At 45.2% G+C, this 22714-nt stretch overlaps 1 protein-coding gene across 2 annotated transcripts in view; it reads right to left on the reverse strand.

Annotated features, from left to right (window-relative positions):
- The window catches only part of LOC124717378, a 59091-nt gene that overhangs the window by 26185 nt on the left and 10192 nt on the right, over positions 1–22714 (reverse strand). Inside the window, exon 2 of one of the 2 annotated variants that reach the window (XR_007005747.1) lies at positions 4546–4703. The exons of the other annotated variant lie outside the window; for it this stretch is intronic. The gene's annotated coding sequence lies outside the window, so the exon portion shown is untranslated. The remainder of the gene's footprint in view (positions 1–4545; positions 4704–22714) is intronic. 2 annotated transcript variants of the gene reach the window in all.

The raw sequence follows: 22714 nt of genomic DNA on the forward strand, positions 1-22714 counted from the left end.
TTGTGGTCGGAAGGCGCATCAGGGACCGAAATTAATCGAGGACTTTCGGTATAGTACGGGAACAGTGTTCTGTCACAACGGAGTGTTTACGAATCGACTGAAAAATTCCGAAATGGTCGCACAAGTGTTGCGCATGATGAAGGAGCCGGACGACCGTTTACCGACACAAATGAAGAAACCATTGAGCGTTCTCGTGAAATGATTCTTTTAGACGATTGACTATTGACGAAGTGGCACATCGTCTGCAAATTAGTCACGGTTCTGCCTATGAAATCATCCACAACAGACTTGGGTTTCATAAAGTTTGTGCGAGATGGGTCCCAAAACAACTCACACAGTTTCATAAACAAACGCGCTCGGACATCTGCAAAAAAGATTTGGATCGCGATGGTAACGAAGGGGACAACTTCTTAGACAGGATCATTACTGGCGACGAAACATGGATCCATCATTACGAGCCGAGCCGGAGAGTAAACGGCAGAGTATGGAATGGAAACATCCAAATTCGCAGTGCAAGAAAAAGTTCAAGACCCAACTGTCCGCAGGAAAACAGGCTTACGGTTTTTTGGGGCGCACAATGTCCAGTACTGGAACATTATCGGGAAAGGGGCACAACTATAAACAGAGTACGTTTCAGTGAGATGCTTACTGCCAGGCTAAATCCTGCAATTCGAAGCAAACGCCGAGGATTGCTGTCGAAAGGTGTTGTGTTGTTGCACTACGATGCCCGTCCGCATACTGAAGTACTGAATCATCCTCTATATAGTCCCGAGCTTGCCCCTTCTGAGCCGGCTGGGGTGGCCAAGCGATTCTAGGCGCTACAGTCTGGAGCCGAGCGACCGCTACGGTCGCAGGTTCGAATCCTGCCTCGGGCATTGATGTGTGTGATGTCCTTAGGTTAGTTAGGTGTAAGTAGCTCTAAGTTCTAGGGGACTGATGACCTCAGATGTTAAGTCCCATAGTGCTCAGAGCCATTTGAACAATTTTTAGCCGGCTGCGGTGGCCGAGCGGTTCTAGGCGCGTCAGTCCGGAACCGCGCGACTGCTACGGTCGCAGGTTCGAATCCTGCCTCGGGCATGGATGTGTGTGATGTCCTTAGGTTAGTTAGGTTTAAGTAGTTCTAAGTCCTAGGGGACTGATGACCTAAGATGTTAAGTCCCATAGTGCTCAGAGCCATTTGAACCATTTGAACAATTTTTGCCCCTTCTGACTATCACTTGTTTGGTCCACTCAAACAGGCATTAAGGGCCGTCGATTTGCCTCGGACGAAGCAATGAAAGAAGCGGTGCACTCCTGGCTCGCAGTTCACCCGAGAACTTTCTTTTGCGATGGCATCAGGAAGCTTGTACAACGATGGAGCAAGTGCGTTGAAACGTAAGGAGATTATGTCGAAAAATGATGTTCTTGTAAGTTTCCTATTTGCTTACTATAAAATTTTATAACTACTTTGCGGCTAATAGTTGACTTACCCTCGTATTATGCTGACAGTCAAATGAAACGCCGGGTTCGCTTACTAGTTTGCTTTTTATTGCTTCTTCAAATGTTAGCAGTGAAAGTGCAGAAGGGCACAGACACTGGTTTACAAAAACATACAAGAGACTTGCTAGAACAAAAGACAACCGCAGCCTGCAATTTTAAGACGCAATAACGTATGGTATTACTGACCAAGAACCGTGGGAATGCCAGATTATATTATTATAATCAAACACTTAGGCTCAAATACTCGTCACAACTGAAGTGACATGTAGACAAATGGAAACCAGCGACCCTAACCCACAGGTACGTGCAGGTGAACTTTTGCAAGTCGTTCTTAGTCTGACTTTTCACTCACACAGTATCTACTGTAGGCTCTTTCATCGAAGGCTGCTACTTTTCGCTGCAACTATGGAATTCAGAATTTCTTCGGCGTTTGAGGGCCTCTATATAAGGCGTTTGGTGCTGGATGCTTATAGATGACACGTGACTGTGTCGCTTTTTACCTGCAATTCCCAATCATTGATCGTGATATCTACGGCTTCCCGATACGTGTGACCTCTTAATGGACAGACGGAAGAGGCTTGCATTGTATGTCTCCACCCAAAATTACTAGGCTTACAGCCAATATTCATACTTGCAGTATATGATTTTTTTCCTAGCAGAGTACCTCATGATTCGGTCATTACACATAGAACTTCTGGTTCTTTACGTGAATTTTTTATGAGATGCAGACTTTAAACTTAGTAGTAGTTGATTTAAATATTGACACAAAATCAAAAAGCGCTATTTTCCTAAGTTTATACATACTAAATGCAATGTGATGTGCAACTCTTCAAAGATTCTTTGTCGTACGAGGTATTTTGCTAACCAAAGGACAAAACAGTATTTCGCTTCATTATTTTTCGAGGTTGATGTGATAAGTCTGAAGCTGTCCCCTAGGAAAATTTCATCCATTTCAAAAACTTAGGGTAAATCCTCCCATCATTAATTGAAAAGAAATTTTTGGCAAGTGTAGAGAGACTATAGAGATAGATTTCAAAGGTTTTTAATGACGTTTGCCGCAACTGAACATTGAAACGAGTCAGTGGTATTAGGTGGAACCTTGTGCTGGGCTGGGTCACGAACCCAGATCACCTGCTTAACGCGAACGGCCGCCTCGACCGTTCGGCCATCCGGGCACTCTTCCCATCACACCAGCCAGCCTCCCACGCACTATTCGCTTAGCGTCACCTAGCCATTAACCCCTCACTCGTCATTCTGGGTTCCTGCAAGTAATCGGGACTGCTGTCCATCCACACTGAAAGAATGGATCTTTGATCGTTACACTTTATTGATATAAAAAATTACTACAGAGGTTTCCAAGTCACTGAGGATTTGTTACTACAACAATGCATAAGGACTACACGAAATTATTACATTTACAGATGAAGAGCCCAAGTGGCTTTGAGGTTCCACGTATTGAGTCCTACATATTAGTAGGAGCTGTAGCCTTAATGGGTGGCAATACAGGTGCTGACTCTGGCATCCAGCCGGCCGCTGTGGCCGAGCGGTTCTAGGCGCTTCAGTCCGGAACCGCTCTGCTGCTACGGTCGCAGGTTCGAATCCTGCCTCGGCCATGGCTGTGTGTGATGTCCTTATATATATATAGTAAAGGAAACAAAAGAAAAGTTCGGAGTAGGTATTAAAATCCATGGGGAAAAAATAAAAACTTTGAGGTTCGCCGATGTCATTGTAATTCTGTCAGAGACAGCAAAGGACTTGGAACAGCAGTTGAACGGAGTGGGCAGTGTCTTGAAAGGAGGGTATAAGATGAACATCAACAAAAGCAAAACAAGGATAATGGAATGTAGTCGAATTAAGTCGGGTGATGCTGAGGGAATCAGGTTAGGAAATGAGACGCTTAAAGTGGTAAATGAGTTTTGCTATTTGGGGAGAAAAATAACTGATGATGATCGAAGTAGAGAGGATATAAAATGTAGACTGGCAATGTCAAGGAAAGCGTTTCTGAAGAAGAGGAATTTGTTAACATCGACTATAGATTTAAGTATCAGGAAGTCGTTTCTGAAATTATTTGTATGGAGTGTAGCCATGTATGGAAGCGAAACGAGGACGATAAATAGTTTAGACAAGAAGAGAATAGAAGCTTTCGAAATGTGGTGCTACAGAAGAATGCTGAAGATTAGATGGGTAGATCACATAACTAATGAGGTATTGAATAGAACTGGGGAGGAGTTCGTGGCACAACTTGACCAGAAGAAGGGATCGGTTGGTAGGACATGTTCTGAGGCATCAAGGGATCACCAATTTGGTACTGGAGGGCAGCGTGGAGGGTAAAAATCGTAGAGGGAGACCAAGAGATGAATACACTAAGGAGATTCAGAAGGATGTAGGTTGCAGTAGGTACTGGGAGATGAAGAAGCTTGCACAGGATAGAGTAGCATGGAGAGCTGCATCAAACCAGTCACAGGACTGAAGACAACAACAACAACAACAACAACAACAACATCCTCTTCAGTTCGTGGGTACTCATATGTGGCCTTGGATGTTCCTCTTCGTAAAATTAATAAACGTTTTTTACCAACTCACTTGACGTCATCATGAGGGAAAAACAGAAACTACGCAACGTACATGAAGGTGCACTAAACGGCTTGAGCTGGTGAAAGCCATTTATTAATTTTACGCAGTGAAGCCACAATGTGCAGTCACGGCACTGAGGGGATAAGTGTGTGTGTGTGTGTGTGTGAGAGAGAGAGAGAGAGAGAGAGAGAGAGAGAGAGAGTTGAAAACGGTTTCCTCGAGTGGTCCACCGTGGCGACTGCCTGCTGACAATAGTACTTGGCAGAACATTTCTTTTTCGGACCTCAAACGGCGGCTGGCGATTGATGTAAATCGGACCGCCGTACGACGTTAGTCCTCGATTAATGTGTGTCGTACACGTTCTGCCTCCCTGACGTGAGCTCACTAGCTTCTAACAAGAGCGACCCCAGCCCCTTGAACAGTTACGCTAGTGTGTTACGACAGCGGGTGTTAGTGTGGGTGCGGACACAACACAGAAGACACACGGCTGACCTCGCAGGGGAGCAGCGGCGGCCTCGGCGGGCTGGCGGGCAGCAGGCGGCGGTCCGGCGCCCACTCCCCCTCCGCCCCCGCCGCTGCTGCTGCTGCCGCCGCCGCCCCTGACGATGGCTACACGGGCGGCTGCCGAAACGCCGGCGCCGGCGCGCGGCCTGCGAACACAGCCAGCCACTCAGTACGGACCTGTCTCGCAGGCTGCAAATCCTCCAAGCTCTTTATTACCTCGTGGCATCGTCCTGTCCCGTAAGGCGCTCGTACACAGGATGTTTCAAAATCGTAACGGAGAACCTCGAAGTGTCGAACAAGATACCGGGAGGAAGAAATTCAGCTTAGGAGTTAGCACTGCACGGGGTCTCTCGTAAATTAAGGGTCAAAATTATACGAATGGAAGAGTACGTACTTTGAAGTAACGAATCACTGATTGGAAATGAAGATTTATGTTGATTCATTAAACAATGATCTGGAATCTCTTCAGTGATGAATCCCACGGAACTGAGATCCGATTATCGGCAGTGAGGTGTCTGGATACGCACCGGATTGGTTTGGGACACCAACCTGACTCTCGCCCGCCATGCTGCCCGACAAGCAAGAATGGTGGTGAAACTTCCTGGCAGATTAAAACTGTGTGCCGGACTGAGACTCGAACTCGGGACCTATGCCTTTCGCGGGCAAGTGCTCTACCAACTGAGCTACCCAAGCACGACTCACGCCCCATCCTCACAGCATTACTTCTGCCAGTACCTCGTCTCCTACCTTCCAAACTTTACAGAAGCTCTCCTACGAACCTTGCAGAACTAGCTCTCCTGAAATAAAGGATATTGCTGAGACATGGCTTACCCACAGCATGAGGGATGTTTCCAGAATGAGATTTTCACTCTGCAGCGGAGTGTGCGCGGATATGAAACTTCCTGGCAGATTAAAACTGTGTGCCAGACCGAGACTCGAACTCGGAAGGTAGGAGACGAGATATTGGCAGAAGTACTGCTGTGAGGACGGGGCGTCAGTCGTGCTTGAGTAGCTCGGTTGGTAGAGCACTTGCCCGCGAAAGGCAAAGGTCCCGAGTTCGAGTCTCGGTGTGGCACACAGTTTTAATCTGCCAGGAAGTTTCATATCAGCGCACACTCCGCTGCAGAGTGAAAATCTCATTCAACAATGATGGTATTTGTTTGCACAGCAGGACCCCTTTGGTTGTCGTCCGCAGCACCTTTACGGCACAGTGCTACGTCGACGATATTCTGCCCCCTTTTTGTTGCCCTTCGCGGCAAGCCATCCTGGGCTTACATTTCAGCAAGGTAATGGCCGCCAGCACACGGCCTACCTTGGCCAGCGAGGTCTCGGGATCTCTCCCCAACTGAGAACGTTTGGAGCATTATGGGGAGGACTCTACAACCAGCTCGGCATCTGACGATCTGACGCCCCAGTTGGACAGAAATTGACACGGTATCCGCCAGGGGGACATCCATCAACGCTGTCAATCAATGTTGAGCCGCACAAGTGTTTAAAAAAGGGCGACAGTTGGACTAATGGACTATTCACTTGCTCAATTTCTGTAGCTCGTTCTTCTAAATAGATCACGCAATTTTCCTCAAATTGTACTAATGTGTTCGTCTGAACATTGCATCTACTGATTTCCGCCCCATTCGAATAATTCCTTCGTTATGCATCTTTTTTTTTCTTAGAGTGTACATCGAACTTTTTGGGCCTCGTTATCAGGTACTCATTTTGAAGCTCACTCTTTTCTCTTTGTTTGGTTTCGAACAAATGTTTCGAAAATCGGTTCTGCTTTGAGCAACCACATTTATTTTTCTATTTTCGCCCATACGTGTTTCGGTGTAGTCCTTGAGCCGTCCTCACTCCCAACTATGCGTTTTCGTGAACTTCGCTGTCTATCTGTGTTTGGTTTCCCGCCGTTGTTGCCGTTACGTCGTGGTTCTTCTTCCTTCTACGTGTGGCAGCAGTGATGTGTATCGATATTTGCGCCGTGTACCATCTTTGGTTTGGTGCATACAGTTTCCGGCTAGGGGGTCTGGAGGCGGTAGGTCGGTTGTAGCGGACGAGGGAAGTTATCTCCGCGCGGTGCAGTCGGCTGGGGCCGCTGGCAGCCTCTGAGCAGTGTCGGAGCGTGTGTGGAGTTGTCCGATCGCTACGAGCTTCGTGGTTGACCGACCCTGGACGTCAAAGTTGAGTAGTGGTTTCAACTACCCAAGCCACGTCCATTCACGTTGTGGTGGTTCGTTTCGGTGGTGGGGAGGTTTTCCTGTGAGCAACACCGAGTGTTTCTACTGTTGAAATTTAGCCACCATGCAGGGCAATTAACTCTGTTGGTCGACTACAATGTGGGTGCACCAGTGGAATTTTCTGTCTTGTGGCCGTTAGTGTTCTGGTTTCCTGCCCTGGGCACTGACGTAAATTCAGGCAGTGTTCAATTGAGTGAAGTTAACTGTATTGCCATGTTTCAAATTCAAGTGTACCAGCGAAATTTTCTGCCTAGTGGCCGTTAGTGTTCCGGTTACCTGACCTGGCCACTAGCGTAATTTCAGGCAGCGTCCTTCCCTCACATGTTGTCGCTGTCTAACATGGTGTGTAATTTTGACAGTTAATACATACTCCATTGTGGATTATCGCGTTTATAACATTTCCGGTTTGAGTTCTCATGTGCTGAGTGACGGGAAGCAAGTCGTTGTGTCGGTCGGTCCGTGGCCGTTCCCTGGTTGGGTTCCGACGGATCAGGTGCAGTTGGGTTCACCATCTGTCTCACCTAAGTGAACGAGGGCAGACCGACCTCCCTGGAGGCTTCTGAGTGCCACCGGTGTTTAATTATCTGTTGCCAACTTCTTTAAATTCAAGGCTTATGGTTATTTTTTAATTTTCTTTTAAAATTTTGCAAAATTTATTTTTAAATTTATCTTTCAAGCTTAAACATTGCGGCCTTCTGCCTTTAAAAGATTATGGTAACATATTTTACAATTTTTAAACTTAATTGTGGCCTTCAGCCTTTGGTACTGCACCTTGCATATGTATGTTCTATCTGCTTAGCCTTAAGGCTTTCCACGTAGCCGTGATACCTTTTTTTCAATTTATTTGATTTGTCTCTTTACTTGCTTTTTAATCTTGTTGATTTTTATGATTTCTTGTTGTTAAATATTCTGGCCTTCTGCCTTTAAAAGTCTATGGTAAAATATTCTAAAATTTTGAAATTTAATTGTGGCCCTCAGCCATTTGTATTGCACTTTGCATATTTTTTCTGTTTTTTTTTAATTATTTCAATGCTATCTTACAAGATTTTTATCTTGTTGATTTGTCAAGATTTCTTATTTTGAGGCCTTTAGGCGTGAAAAGAGTTGCATTCGGTAAAGGTCCGGGTATGTGCCGCTTTGGTTGTAAAGGTTATTAGCCGGCCGGAGTAGCCGAGCGGTTCTAGGCGCTACAGTCTGGAACTGCGCTACCGCTACGGTCGCAGGTTCGGATCCTGCCTCGGGCATGGATGTGTGTTATGTCTTTAGGTTAACAAACTGCCTATTGGCTTCTGTCTCGGGTTCTTCGGCCGACGTTCATCTAATGATTTTTCTGACGTTTCGCCAGCACGAGTGGCTGGCATTGTCAAAGCTTCACCCTCCATTCCGGCAATGGAGGGTGAAGCTTTGACAATGCCAGCCACTCGTGCTGGCGAAACGTCAGAAAAATCATTAGATGAACGTCGGCCGAAGAACCCGAGACAGAAGCCAATAGGCAGTTTGTCAACAAGTGGCCACGAAAGCCTTAACAATTTTGTCTTTAGGTTAGTTAGGTTTCAGTAGTTCTACGTTCTAGGGGACTGATGACCTCAGCAGTTAAGTCCCATAGTGCTCAGAGCCATTTGAACCATTTAAAGGTTATTAAATTACAATAAATGACAATTAGAAGGAGAAACTGACCTCAACCTTTGGCCCTTTCCACAATCCTATTACCTGTCCTGCCCAGCGGGTTTAGCGGGCGTCTCAGTCCTACCACCATCAAATTTGCTGTCGAAATTTTCCCGGTTATTCGACAGAAAATAAAGCCGACGCACTAATGATGGTGAAACTTTTTCGAAGCTTGCACTACCTGAAAAAAAAAAGATGGTGGTCGGAGAGAGATGTACTTCGGATATGTACACATGGTGACCATGGTGGCGACCTGGAGGGATGTCCCATTCTTTCAGTGCTTTGGAAAGGCACGGCGGTGTTGTTCCTGATGCCGTGGCGTGGGCAGCCATCGGGTCTGACTCGAGGTTACGGCTAGCAGTCTCTGAGGGAACTCTTGGCAGCATGGACATCGCGTGTCCTCTTGTGTCATCTGCCACGCGACAGCACCGTGGTAGCATTTTTCAGCGCGACAGTGCTGCTCGACACACAGTACGTGTCTCTGTGAACTGGCTGCGTGATTCTGAGGTACTCCCTGGCCACCACCATCGCCATATCTGTCCCCTACAGAACACATCTGGGACCAGTTCGCGCGTCTACTCCCCGTTCGGGCGCCAGCATCCGGTCGACCAGCTTGGCTCAGGACAGGATACAACGAAACTTCCTGGCAGATTAAAACTCTGTGCCGCCCCGAGACTCGAAGTTTGGAAGGTAGGAGACGAGATACTGACAGAAGTAAAGCTGTGAGAACGGGGCGTGAGTCGTGCTTGGGTAGCTCAGTTGGTAGAGCACTTGTCCGCGAAAGGCAAAGGTCCCGAGTTCGAGTCTCGGTCCGTCACACAGTTTTAATCTGCCAGGAAGTTTCATATCAGCGCACACTCCGCTGCAGAGTGAAAATCTCATTCAGGATACAACGGCTTCACGACACTCTGCCACACTGAATGAGAGCACGTATCATCCAGGCCAGAGGCGGTGCAACGCCGTACTGGTGAGTGAGATCATAATGCCAAGCTCTTTGCACATTGGGCTCGATTCTGTGATCTCTGAAATAGCATCACACACCGTCCTCATCTCGTGAAGTTTAATTCCGTCTCGTCCTCCCCTTCACTTCTTTTGTCCGTCAGTGTAGACTAAGCGGCACTGTTTCCTGAGAGAGTTGTCTGACCTCGTCGCCTTTTGCCAGTGCACACCCTGACGCGTACAATTTGTATATCGGGAAACGCTTTGCTGCCGGCCGCCGCTATAGAACTGTGTCCCTGCCAAGCGCTTCCATCATCAGCTTAAATATATCTTGACTGTCAGCCAGCGCGAGTGGCCTTAACTGATTTCCCAAACATTCCGCGCCGGGCCACACTTCACTGCCAACACTATTTTGCACTCTCTGAAGATTCGCGCAAATTTCTGAGAAATGGCGCAATCTCCCAGTCTTATGTAACGGGCTGCTGCAAGACTCTACGCTGTTCCAACTTTTGGTCGCCCCGAACAGCTCTAACCCTTAGAACAGAGCTTATGTTTAAGCGACGTACTCTGTTCGAAATTGTGCATACTTTAAACTCGTCATGCACGGAGTATCTTTTCCCCTTAAAGCACGTAGCTTACTGCAGAAAATACCAATCCTTTCCTACCATTCGATACTCTACCATGCTTCCGTTCCTGCTAACGGAAGCATTTCTCTGCACGTGACTTGGCAGTACGAGCAACGAACCTACCCGATGAATATGGCGAAAGGCCAACGCTCCCCTTTATTTTTTCAAATCTAGTACGGTAGGAATTCTTTGACTTCCTAAAACAATGACTGAAACACGTCGATCATTTTAAAAGTAAAGAACGTGTGTTCCTCCAAGCATTTCTACATCTACATTTACATCTACATCTACATCCATACTCCGCAAGCCACCTGACGGTGTGTGGCGGAGGGTACCTTGAGTACCTCTGTCGGTTCTCCCTTCTATTCCAGTCTCGTATTGTTCGTGGAAAGAAAGATTGTCGGTATGCCTCTGTGTGGGCTCTAATCTCTCTGATTTTATCCTCATGGTCTGTTTGCGAGATATACGTAGGAGGGAGCAATATACTGCTTCACTCCTCGGTGAAGGTATGTTCTCGAAACTTCAACAAAAGCCCGTACCGAGCTACTGACCGTCTCTCCTGAAGAGTCTTCCACTGGAGTTTATCTATCATCTCCGTAACGCTTTCGCGATTACTAAATGATCCTGTGACGAAGCGCGCTGCTCTCCGTTGGATCTTCTCTCTCTCTTCTATCAACCCTATCTGGTACGGATCCAACACCGGTGAGCAGTATTAGAGCAGTGGGTGAACAAGTGTACTGTAACGTACTTCCTTTGTTTTTGGATTGCATTTCCTTAGGATTCTTCCAATGAATCTCAGTCTGATATCTGCTTTACCCACGATCAACTTGATATGATGATTCCATTTTAAATCACTCATAATGCGTACTCCCAGATAATTTATGGAATTACCTGCTTCCAGTTGCTGACCTGCTATATTGTAGCTAAATGATAAGAGATCTTTCTTTCTATGTATTCGCAGCACATTACACTTGTCTACATTGAGATTCAATTGCCATTCCCTGCACCATGCGTCAATTCGCTGCAGATCCACCTGCATTTCAGTACAATTTTCCATTGTTACAACCTCTCGATATACCACAGCATCATCCGCAAAAAGCCGCAGTGAACTTCCGATGTCGTCCACAAGGTCATTTATGTATATTGTGAATAGCAACGGTCCTATGACACTCCGCTGCGGCACACCTGAAATCACTCTTACTTCGGAAGACTTCTCTCCATTGAGAACGACATGCTGCGTTCTGTTATCTAGGAACTCTTCAATCCAATCACACAATTGGTCTGATAGTCCATATGCTCTTACTTTGTTCATTAAACGACTGTGGGGAAAGATAATGAAAGAAAAGAGTTTTTACAAAAATTCTGATTTCTATGTAGTCGCTCTTTAAAGCTAAATGCCTGTCGTAGAGCTCCACACTCTTTCCTAGGCCCTCTGTTCGAAAGTTTTCGAGACTGCATTAATGCAAAAAAGTTTTCGAAACAGACTAAAAAGCACGAAATAATGATTTTCTCCTAGCCCCATACAACCAACCCTGAATATTTCAGCTTCTGATTGTTTAATAGCTATAACAATACTTGTAAAATACAAAACGAAAAACGTGGGGGCGCGTGTAGTAGATAACTGATGCAGGGATAGCACATCTAAGGTACTAACAATTTTATTGCACTGCAAGTGATACGAACTGCTGTGCGATTCCTCTCACCGGCGGCTGCTCTCTACACTGCTTACTTTTATCGGTTGCATGCGCCCCACGTTTTACGTTTTAAATTTTACAGGTATTATCATAGCTGTTACAAATTCGAAAACAAATTTTCAGGACTATCTGTATGAGTTTAGGAATCTGTAAGGAGCTGTGTAAAATCATTTCATAGTTTTCTCTCCGTTTCGAGAAGTGTTTTTTTAGAAAGTTTTTATTTAAATAATTATTTTTTGTTATTTTACTTTGATGTGTGTGAAATTTTTCAATCGATTTCAAACATTCTGGTGAGATTACAACAGAGATAAGTGGTAAATTTCAAGTTTATTTTAGTTTCATTTTAGATGAGTGAACTAATATATTGCTTCCCCCTAAGCACATCTGGCGAAAAGACGGCGAATGTAAAAAATTAAGAGTCGAGCTCACATAGACGTTCGCCAGCGTTCGCGAATGGAATAGGAAAGGTAAGAAATAGTGGTGGCACACGCCACACAGCGGACAAGAAAGTGAGTCCGTTTTGCATTCTGAACTATCTCAAAGTTTGAAGTTTTTAGCTCATCGAGACGTTAGTTTCAAATCAGTTGCTAAATTTGTACCGAACAGATGAACAACAAGAAAGCGACCTAATAAAAACGTGTTAAAAAAGCAGAGGAAATTAAGGTGGTGGTTTTAAATGCTTCAGGTGTTGTACATAGTTTCTGTTCACTTGGCATAGGACGCACAGAACGTTCACACAACCACGTGGAACTGTCAGAAAAGCCCTTCTTCAGTCCCAGCGAACCATCAGAGACCCATTCTGCATCTTTCCGTTTTGTGGTAGGTTAGTAATGACGACGCCAAGTGCCACTAACACTGTTATTTGTTTGCAGAAAAGATTCGCTCGCATTTTGCATTTTAATGATGGGGCTCTTCAGAGCGAAACGTTCTTTACTTTTAGAATGACCCTCGAATTACTTACGTATGTTGTTTCTTGCGTAAACTATTGACCATATGGATCGCAGCTGAAGTCAGATTCAGATGTACGGTATGGAATGTTACATTACTTAACCAGCTCTCTTTTAATCAACGGCTCTTCTATTATAACCTACCAGAAACTTCGGCGGGTTTGACGATTTTACCGCGGCTCATTCCTGAGAGATTTTATTTATTTATTGTTCAGCTAATTCAATCTATACAAGATGTAGCCTCTTTAAGTTATTAAATACATTTTAGGAGGTTTTTCCATGCATCTGTGTCCGCTGCTGTCTTCTGCCAGTTGAAGCCCGCAACTTTCCTGAGTTCCTTATCCCAGCGATCAGGTGGTCTCCGTTTTCCTCTGGGACTCCACTCTAAAACTGACTTTGTCCATCTTGCATCCTTCGTTCGTGCAATATGTCCTGCCCACTGCCATTTTAGAGTCTTAACCCGTTCTATAATATCTTTTGCTCCTGTAATTGCTCGAATGCCTTCACTTTTCTGTCAATCTTTCTTAGTGAGGCCTAATACTGACCTTTCCATAGCTCTCTTAGCAGTTCTCAGTTTCCCTTTGAAAAATTCATTTAAAGTACAAGTTTCACAACCGTTTGTTAAAACCGGTAGTACACACTGATCAAAAACTGTCTTCTTTAAGTGGATCGGCATGTTAAATTTGAGAGCTGTTGCATTCCTTTCGTAAGCCCTCCAACTCAGTTTAATTCGACGAAAAATTTCAGGCTTCAAATCCCCTTTTGTGTCAATTAATTACCCCCGATAAACGTATTCTGTAAAGTTGTTTAGGATGTTGCCGTTCAGTGTCACTTGTCATACAGCTGCCCACCATGTTTTAGAGTGAGGACATCACACACATCCATGCCCGAGGCAAGATTCGAACCTGCGACCGTAGTGGTCGCGTGGTTCCAGACTGTAGCGCCTAGAACCGCTCTGCCACCCCGGCCGGCGGAGCGATTTAGGGAAATCACGGAAAACCTAAATCAGGATGGCCGGACGCGGGACTGAACCGTCGTCCCTCCGAATGAGAGTCCAGCGTGCTAACCACTGCGCCACCTCACTCGGTCAATTTATAGAATTAAGAGATCCTAAGATCTGCTTCAGGGCGTAGTCAGACAGGGCCAAATCTTCATTTAGCATTTATTATTTTCCGTTGCGCACATTCATTTTACACTCGCCTGGAGTAGCATCTTGGATTGTAAGTCACTCTGTTACTGGCTGGCTAAATCAGTTCAAAGTTCGGAGCAAGACAATGCTACACCACGTACAACGCGACCATCCCCATCGAGGCACTGAAACGTTCACATCGACCTTCAGACTGCAGGTAGCTTTGTTTTGCTTTAAGTTTTACGTCATCCAGGGGCAACAGTTGACTAGTTCTTAATGTTGACAAAACGAAAATTACGTAAATATCCTTTGATTATTCGAATGATGAGTCACGAACCTAATGAGTCACGCTACACAGTAAGTAGGGGTGACAATGTGCTGGGATGTGAAACCAGAGCTGTCATATGGTCCCCATCTATGGATTCACTGCGAGGTTTCCGGACAGACAGTCTTGGGAAAGTAGTCCTGAGCACATTTTCTGAAAACTGTCTTGAGCAACTAGTTCGATCTCTAGGAGAGTATTTCTGTTAGAAAGAGCAGATGTCCAGTTGTTAGCATACCTCTTGGACAATCAACTGACATAATCTAGTTCCAGTATGATGGGCACAGAGAAACTATGTGCAAAGTTTAAACGGATTGTAAACTGTGCTCTGGAGAAGTATGTACCGAGTACGTGGGTTAAGGACAGAAATGACCCGCCGTGGTTTAACAACGAAATTCCCAACTTGCTGAGGAACCAAAGGCTGTTGCACCCTCGATTCAAAAGAGAAGGAGCAAATGACGACAGTCTAAAGTCACCAGAGACCCGTGCGTCTGTAAGATCAATGCGCGAAGCATACAACAACCACTAACCTCGTACCTTAGCAAAAGCTCTTGCCAAGAAGCCGAGAAGAGTCTGGTCGTATGTAAAATCGCTAAGCGGTCTAGGACTTCTATCCTGGCACTCGTTAAGGTGTCTGGTATGGCAGTACAAGACAGAAAAAGGGAATCTGAAGTTTTAAATTTCGCGTTTAAGAAACGCTTGACGCAGGCGAATCGGACAAACATACAGTCGTTTGACAATCGCACAGACTCCACTACGCAGAACATATTAATAGGCATCCCTGTCGTAGAGGAACAATTGAAAGAGTTGAAAGCAATTAAGTCTCCAGGTTCAGGTACAGTCAAAATTCGGTTTTAGAAAGAGTACGCAACGGCAATGGTCCCTTAATTATCTTGCATTTATTGCGAATCCCCCAAAGGAAAGTCCCAAGAGGCTGGAAAAAAAGCGCAGGTGAACTTTGTGTATAAAGAAGGGTGAATGGAAAATTACAGAACAATATCCTTGACACTGGTTTACTGCAGAATTCTACAACATAATACATGTTCGAATATGATAGATTCCCTTCAGACGGAAAAGCTTCTGTCCACGAATCAGGACGGTTTTAGAAAGGATCACTCGTATGAAATTCGGACTGCCCTTCTCTCAAATCATGCCATGCGAACAATGGATAAAGGGCAACAGGCAGATTCGATTTCCGGAAAGCATTTGACACGGTACCCCATTGTAGGCTGTTAATAAAGGCACGAGCATATGGAATAAGTAAACAGATATGTAAGTGGCTCTAAGACTTCTTAAATGATCGAACCAAGTATGTTGTCCTCGACGGAGAGTGTTAATCAGAGACAAGGGTATCGTCAGGAGTGCCCCAGGGAAGTGTGATGGGAGCGCTGTTGTTCTCTGTATACGTAAATGATTTGGTGTATAGGGCGGGCAGCAATCTGCAGTTGTTTTCTAATAATGTCTTGGTGTACGGTAAGATGTCGGAAGTTGAGTGGCTGAAGGAGGAAGCAAGACGACTTAGACAAGATTTCCAGTTGGCGTGATGAATGGCAGCTAGCTCTAAATGTAAAAAAAAAAAAAAAAAAAAAAAAAAAAAAAATTGTAAGTTAACGCGGATGAGTAGGAAAAACAAACTCGTAGTGTTGGAATACAGCATTAATTGTATGCTGGCTGACACAGTCACGGCCGGCCGGTGTGGCCGAGCGGTTCTACGCCCTTCAGTCTGGAACCGCGGGACCGCTACGGTCGCAGGTTCGAGTCCTGCCTCGGGCACGGATGTGTGTGATGTGCTTAGGTTAGTTAGGTTTAAGTAGTTCTAAGTTCTAGGGGACTGATGACCTCAAAAGTTAAGTCCCATAGTGCTCAGAGCCATTTGAACCATTTGAACACAGTCACGTCGTTTAAATATCTGAGCCTAACGTTGCAAAGCGATGTGAGATGGAAAGAGCATCTGAGGACTGTAGTAGAGAAAGCGAATGGTCGACTTCGGTTCATTGAGAGAAACTGTGGTTCTTCTGTGAAGGAGAGCGCATATGGGACACTGGTGCGACCCATTCTTGTGTTTTGTTCGAGTTTTTGGAATCCGTACCAGCTCGGATTGAAGGAAGACATCGAAGGAGTTCGGAGGCGGGATGCTGGATATTTTGCCGATGGGCTGAACATCACGCAAGTATTACGGAAATGCTTCGGAAACTCAAATGGAATCCCTGAAGGGAATGCGCCGTTCTTTTAGACTAACACTATTGAGAAAATTTGAGGCTAACTGCCGATCAATTGTACTGCCGCCAACATAGATTGGCGTTGTTGTTGTTCTGCTCTTCAGTCCCGAGACTGGTTTGATGAAGCTCTCCATGCTACTCTATCGTGTGCAAGCCTCTTCATCTCCCAGTACCTACTGCACCCTACACCCTTCTGAACGTATTTAGTGTATTCACCTCTTGGTCTCCCTCTACGATTTTTACCCTCCACGCTGCCCTCCAGTACTAAATTGGTGATCCCTTGATGCCTCAGAACATGTCCTACCAACCGATCCCTTCTTCTGGTCAAGTTGTGCCACAAACTCTCCTTCTCCCCAATTCTATTCAACACCTCCTCATTAGTTATGTGATCTACCCATCTAATCTTCAACAGTTTTCTGTAGCACCACGTTTCGAAAGCTTCAATTCTCTTCTTGTCTAAATTATTTATCGTCCACGCTTCACTTCCATACATGGCTACACTCCATACAAATACTTTCAGAAACGACTGCCTGACACTTTAATCTATACTCGATGTTAACAAATTTCTCTTCTCCAGAAACGCTTTCCTTGCCATTACCAGTCTACATTTTCTCTTCTCCAGAAACGCTTTCCTTGCCATTACCAGTCTACATTTTATATCCTCGCTACTTCGACCATCATCAGTTATTTTGCTCCCCAAATAGCAAAACTCCTTTACTACTTTAAGTGCCTCATTTCCTAATCTAATTCCCTCAGCATCACCCGACTTAATTCGACTACATTCCATTATCCTCGTTTTGCTTTTGTTGATGTTCATCTTATATCCTCCTTTCAAGACACTGTCCATTCCGTTCAACTGCTCTTCCAAGTCCTTTGCTGTCTCTGACAGAATTACAATGCCATCAGCGAACCTCAAAGTTTTTATTTCTTCTCCATGGATTTTAATACCTACTCCGAATTTTTCTTTTGTTTCCTTTACTGCTGGCTCAATATACAGATTGAATAACATCGGGGAGAGGCTACAACCCTGTCTCACTCCCTTCCCAACCACTGCATCCCTTTCATGCCCCGCGACCCTTAAAACTGCCATCTGGTTTCTGTAAAAATTGTAAATAGCCTTTCGCTCCCTGTATTTTAGCCATGCCACCTTTAGATTTGGCCTAAGGACCGCGAAGGTAAGAGAAATTAGGGGTTGTGCGGAGGCGTATAGACAGCAGTTTTTCCCTGTCTTTATTTGCGAGTGAAACAGGAAAGGAAGTGACCAGTAGTGGTGCAGGGTACCCTCCGCCACGCACTGTACGGTGGCTTGCGCAGAACGTGTGTAGATGTAGAAGGCAAGTGGTGAACTGCGATCCTGTGGCACGGTACTGCGAAACTGAAGTTTATCACAGGTACTGCTTGCACCCATACAGTAATACATACAGGAAAACTACTCCCGGGCGGGGGATCCACTTGTAGAAAAACTTACGTTGGACGTGGCAGATGTGAAGAGAAAAGCGCAGTGCGACTGATTACAGGCCATTCTCCTGGCCTGACACCGTAACAGAAACGCTGAAACGCTGCAGCTGACATGACGCGTGAACAAAGACACCGCACATGTTGAGACGAACCTCTTGTTGCCATTTCAGCCGTCTTTTCTAAACAAATACGAAACCGTCTAATTGATAATGTTTTCGCTATTAGATTATTATTTTATTTCATCCTGAATACATTACTGCACTTTCGGCTTTGTAGCTATTCTTCCAGTACCGTGCAATTCACAGTTACGTATGAGCATTAGTACATTGTCAAGAAACTACAATTAACACCAGAGCATCTACGCAGCACATTGGTCGGCGTGGTAGCCTTCCCTACAGAGTGACCGGGGTTCGGTTACCAGTACCTCCTCCGATTTGTCTTACGTTAAATGAGGAGCTGTCTGAATAAAAAAGTAGCGGCATTCACCTACCGTCGGTAGCAGCTGCAGGGATGGCGACATGCCAGTCGCAATAGGTCTCACGTCTGATCGGTGCAGTTTACACCACTCGCAGTAGACACTTAACAGGTAACATACCATTATTGCCCTTTAGAAAGAACGATAACGGTTTGTTACACATTAACAGTATACTTTCATGTAGTAAATTGTGTAATAATGTACTAAAGTAATAATCTTGGGGTTGAAGCTCTTTTTTTCTCTGTGTTTGCTTTACACACACACACACACACAAACACACACATACACACACAAATAAATCGTAAAACCTACTGTCGCTCTCTCTCTCTCTCTCTCTCTCTCTCTCTCTCTCTCTCTCTCTCTCTCCCCCTTTTTCACACCACACACACACACACACACACACACACACACACACACAAATCACGGACACATCTGAAAGATTAAGAACAACCATCAGGAATGCCTACAACTGTTCCACTGTCAGCCATCTTGTTTTTACACATTCAACTGTTCCACTGCCCGCCATGTTTGTTTTTACAGCTGGTAAACGGTGAAACAGTGACACTGACAGTGGCAACTCTATGTATAGTGTTTGACAGTGATGAAGATAAAGAAAAAGAAAATGTAAGTGAAACATTATGTAAATAGACACACACACACACACACACACACACACACACACACACACACACACACACAGAATTAATTAATTTCAGGCATAGAAATAACAATTTTCAAATCGTAATTTTGGCTTACACAATTCATCTACGTTAAGGTGCAAGTGGTTTCAGATGATAAACAGTCGAACAAAACAGTCACTAGAAACACAACACGTCAGAAAAACCACACCATGTGGTAAACAGGTATGAATACACAATTTGTGTGTTTTTTCAAATATCTGTAATTACGATTTAAAAACTAATAGTTACATGTATACAAACAGTACAGAACATTCTTTATCTTTAACAGATGAAAAATAAAAGCGCACTGAAGATGCTGCAACTGCAGTGAAACATGTTTGGATTAAAAAACAAAATTGTGTTTAGCTAAAGGCGGACTCTATCCAAAAACATACGTAATGTACTAAAGCTAAAAAGTCAGGAGACTCCTAATAATAAGAGTATCATCTAAATGTGCGATGTTTAGAGAAGCAATGTCTTCCGCAAATCCATTTTCTTTTTTGTGTTTGTTCACCTACACGTATCTCAACAAATGTGAGTAATCTTCTGGAATCTCCCTTTTGTTTCTCTAAAAATGTGATTCAAAACTTTTATCGTATTTTTACTGTAGGCCTAAAACTGCAACATGTGCCTCTATTCTGCTGGCACTGTTCACATGACGGTACAACACTTAAATCTTGTCTCTTGCAGACTGGTCTACTGTTGAGCTCCTTCGCACTTGACAACGTGTTCATCTGCAAAGTCAGGAAGCAATCGTTTCTGTGTGAATACCGTACCACAGCACAATACAGTAAGCTTGGCGTCATATGTCTTCCTATACTCATATTGTTATTCAAAAAGCGAGATACAGTGTAACAGTGGAGAGGTAAAAGGTACCAGCAAACATGATGCAGAATTTCATGCAACAAAGTACACCAAGGACGCAGACTATCACAAAGCCTCCAGTGATGTTACTACTGCAAACATGATACAAAATCATTTACTCTTGAACAAAGAAATATACTTTTAGGATTACACTGAATGCTTGTCAGGTCAAACAATGCTTAACAGTATACCTCTCCAGTAAAACCCAAGCACATACAAGTGAGCAATCCCAACAAAACAGATGCACATGTTAAAGCTTTGGGGTTACAATAGAAATCGAATCAAAATTTGCTATGGTATTTTACAGGATTGAAAATATGACCCATAGGTGGTGGATGACTCATAGGTGTCGAAACAGGTTGTGGGTAAAAAAGAGCAAAGCAACATTGCACATGTTGTAAGTAGTCTGTTTAGGTGTTTATATTGGTAACGCCACGCAGCACTCTGTATGAAAATCACTGGATGTGCTGTGTGCAGTCTGTGGCTGGATGGCATTGTTGGAATTTGCTATTCTAGTGTTGGGCAGTTGGCTGTTAACAGCGCGTAGCGTTGCGCAGTTGGAGGTAAGCCGCCAGCAGTGGTGGATGTGGGGAGAGAGATGGCGGAATTTTGACAGCGGCCGATCTGGACGTGTGTCCATCAGAAATAAATTTGTAATATTGGATATCATGGACTGATAAATATATATATACTCCTGGAAATGGAAAAAAGAACACATTGACACCGGTGTGTCAGACCCACCATACTTGCTCCGGACACTGCGAGAGGGCTGTACAAGCAATGATCACACGCACGGCACAGCGGACACACCAGGAACCGCGGTGTTGGCCGTCGAATGGCGCTTGCTGCGCAGCATTTGTGCACCGCCGCCGTCAGTGTCAACCAGTTTGCCGTGGCATATGGAGCTCCATCGCAGTCTTTAACATTGGTAGCATGCCGCGACAGCGTGGACGTGAACCGTATGTGCAGTTGACGGACTTTGAGCGAGGGCGTATAGTGGGCATGCGGGAGGCCGGGTGGACGTACCGCCGAATTGCTAAACACGTGGGGCGTGAGATCTCCACAGTACATCGATGTTGTCGCCAGTGGTCGGCGGAAGGTGCACGTGCCCGTCGACCTGGGACCGGACCGCAGCGACGCACGGATGCACGCCAAGACCGTAGGATCCTACGCAGTGCCGTAGGGGACCGCACCGCCACTTCCCAGCAAATTAGGGACACTGTTGCTCCTGGGGTATCGGCGAGGACCATTCGCAACCGTCTCCATGAAGCTGGGCTACGGTCCCGCACACCGTTAGGCCGTCTTCCGCTCACGCCCCAACATCGTGCAGCCCGCCTCCAGTGGTGTCGAGACAGGCGTGAATGGAGGGACGAATGGAGACGTGTCGTCTTCAGCGATGAGAGTCGCTTCTGCCTTGGTGCCAATGATGGTCGTATGCGTGTTTGGCGCCGTGCAGGTGAGCGCCACAATCAGGACTGCATACGACCGAGGCACACAGGGCCAACCCCCGGCATCATGGTGTGGGGAGCGATCTCCTACACTGGCCGTACACCACTGGTGATCGTCGAGGGGACACTGAATAGTGCACGGTACATCCAAACCGTCATCGAACCCATCGTTCTACCATTCCTAGACCGGCAAGGGAACTTGCTGTTCCAACAGGACAATGCACGTCCGCATGTATCCCGTGCCACCCAACGTGCTCTAGAAGGTGTAAGTCAACTACCCTGGCCAGCAAGATCTCCGGATCTGTCCCCCATTGAGCATGTTTGGGACTGGATGAAGCGTCGTCTCACGCGGTCTGCACGTCCAGCACGAACGCTGGTCCAACTGAGGCGCCAGGTGGAAATGGCATGGCAAGCCGTTCCACAGGACTACATCCAGCATCTCTACGATCGTCTCCATGGGAGAATAGCAGCCTGCATTGCTGCGAAAGGTGGATATACACTGTACTAGTGCCGACATTGTGCATGCTCTGTTGCCTGTGTCTATGTGCCTGTGGTTCTGTCAGTGTGATCATGTGATGTATCTGACCCCAGGAGTGTGTCAATAAAGTTTCCCCTTCCTGGGACAATGAATTCACGGTGTTCTTATTTCAATTTCCAGGAGTGTATATCGGTAGTTAGTGCCTTCAGTAGTTAGAATCTTTTATTCAGCTGACAGTATTGGCGCACGCTGTATTGCAGTAGTTTGAGTAACGAAGATTTTTGTGAGGTAAGTGATTCATGAAAGGTATAGGTTAATGTTAGTCAGAGCCATTCTTTTGTAGGGATTATTGAAAGTCAGATTGCGTTGCGCTAAAAATATTGTGTGTCAGTTTAGTGTTGATCAGAATAGGTAAAGAGAGAAATGTCTGAGTACGTTCAGTTTTTCTCAGCTGTTTGAAAAGCAAATAATGTAAGGGGTTTACAAGCCCAGTCATTTATAATTTTTCTAAGGGGACGTTTCAATGTACTTACAAACAGCTTGTTTGCGTTCGTAAACTAACTCACGAAGTCTTTATATCTTCTGAAAATGTCTGGAGCACAGGGGCATGAAACATCAAACATATGTCTTAGGTCAGGGTCTAATGCCAATACAAATAAAATCACCAATAACACGTTCTTTTCTGCAGAATGTGTTTTTCAAAACCCACAGTTTCCTACAATGGGACCGCGCCTACTCGTCATCACCGATTTCGTCCAAATTTGTGGTAGATTCAACTCCAAATGGCCAAGAGTTTGGAAAAAAAATAGCACGTGTTGTATCAAAAAGAATCATCTGATTTGGCGCGTCTATATTTCTGAAACTAATAAACATACACAGTGAATTTTGTTTTTTCATGAACGGGAAACTCAAAAATTTGTTTTCCATACCTTTTCATAGATGTTCAATGTGTCCCCCTTGAGAAGCACGACATATGACAATG

This window comes from Schistocerca piceifrons, chromosome 9 (genome assembly GCF_021461385.2).
Source record: "Schistocerca piceifrons isolate TAMUIC-IGC-003096 chromosome 9, iqSchPice1.1, whole genome shotgun sequence".
NCBI lineage: Eukaryota > Metazoa > Arthropoda > Insecta > Orthoptera > Acrididae > Schistocerca > Schistocerca piceifrons.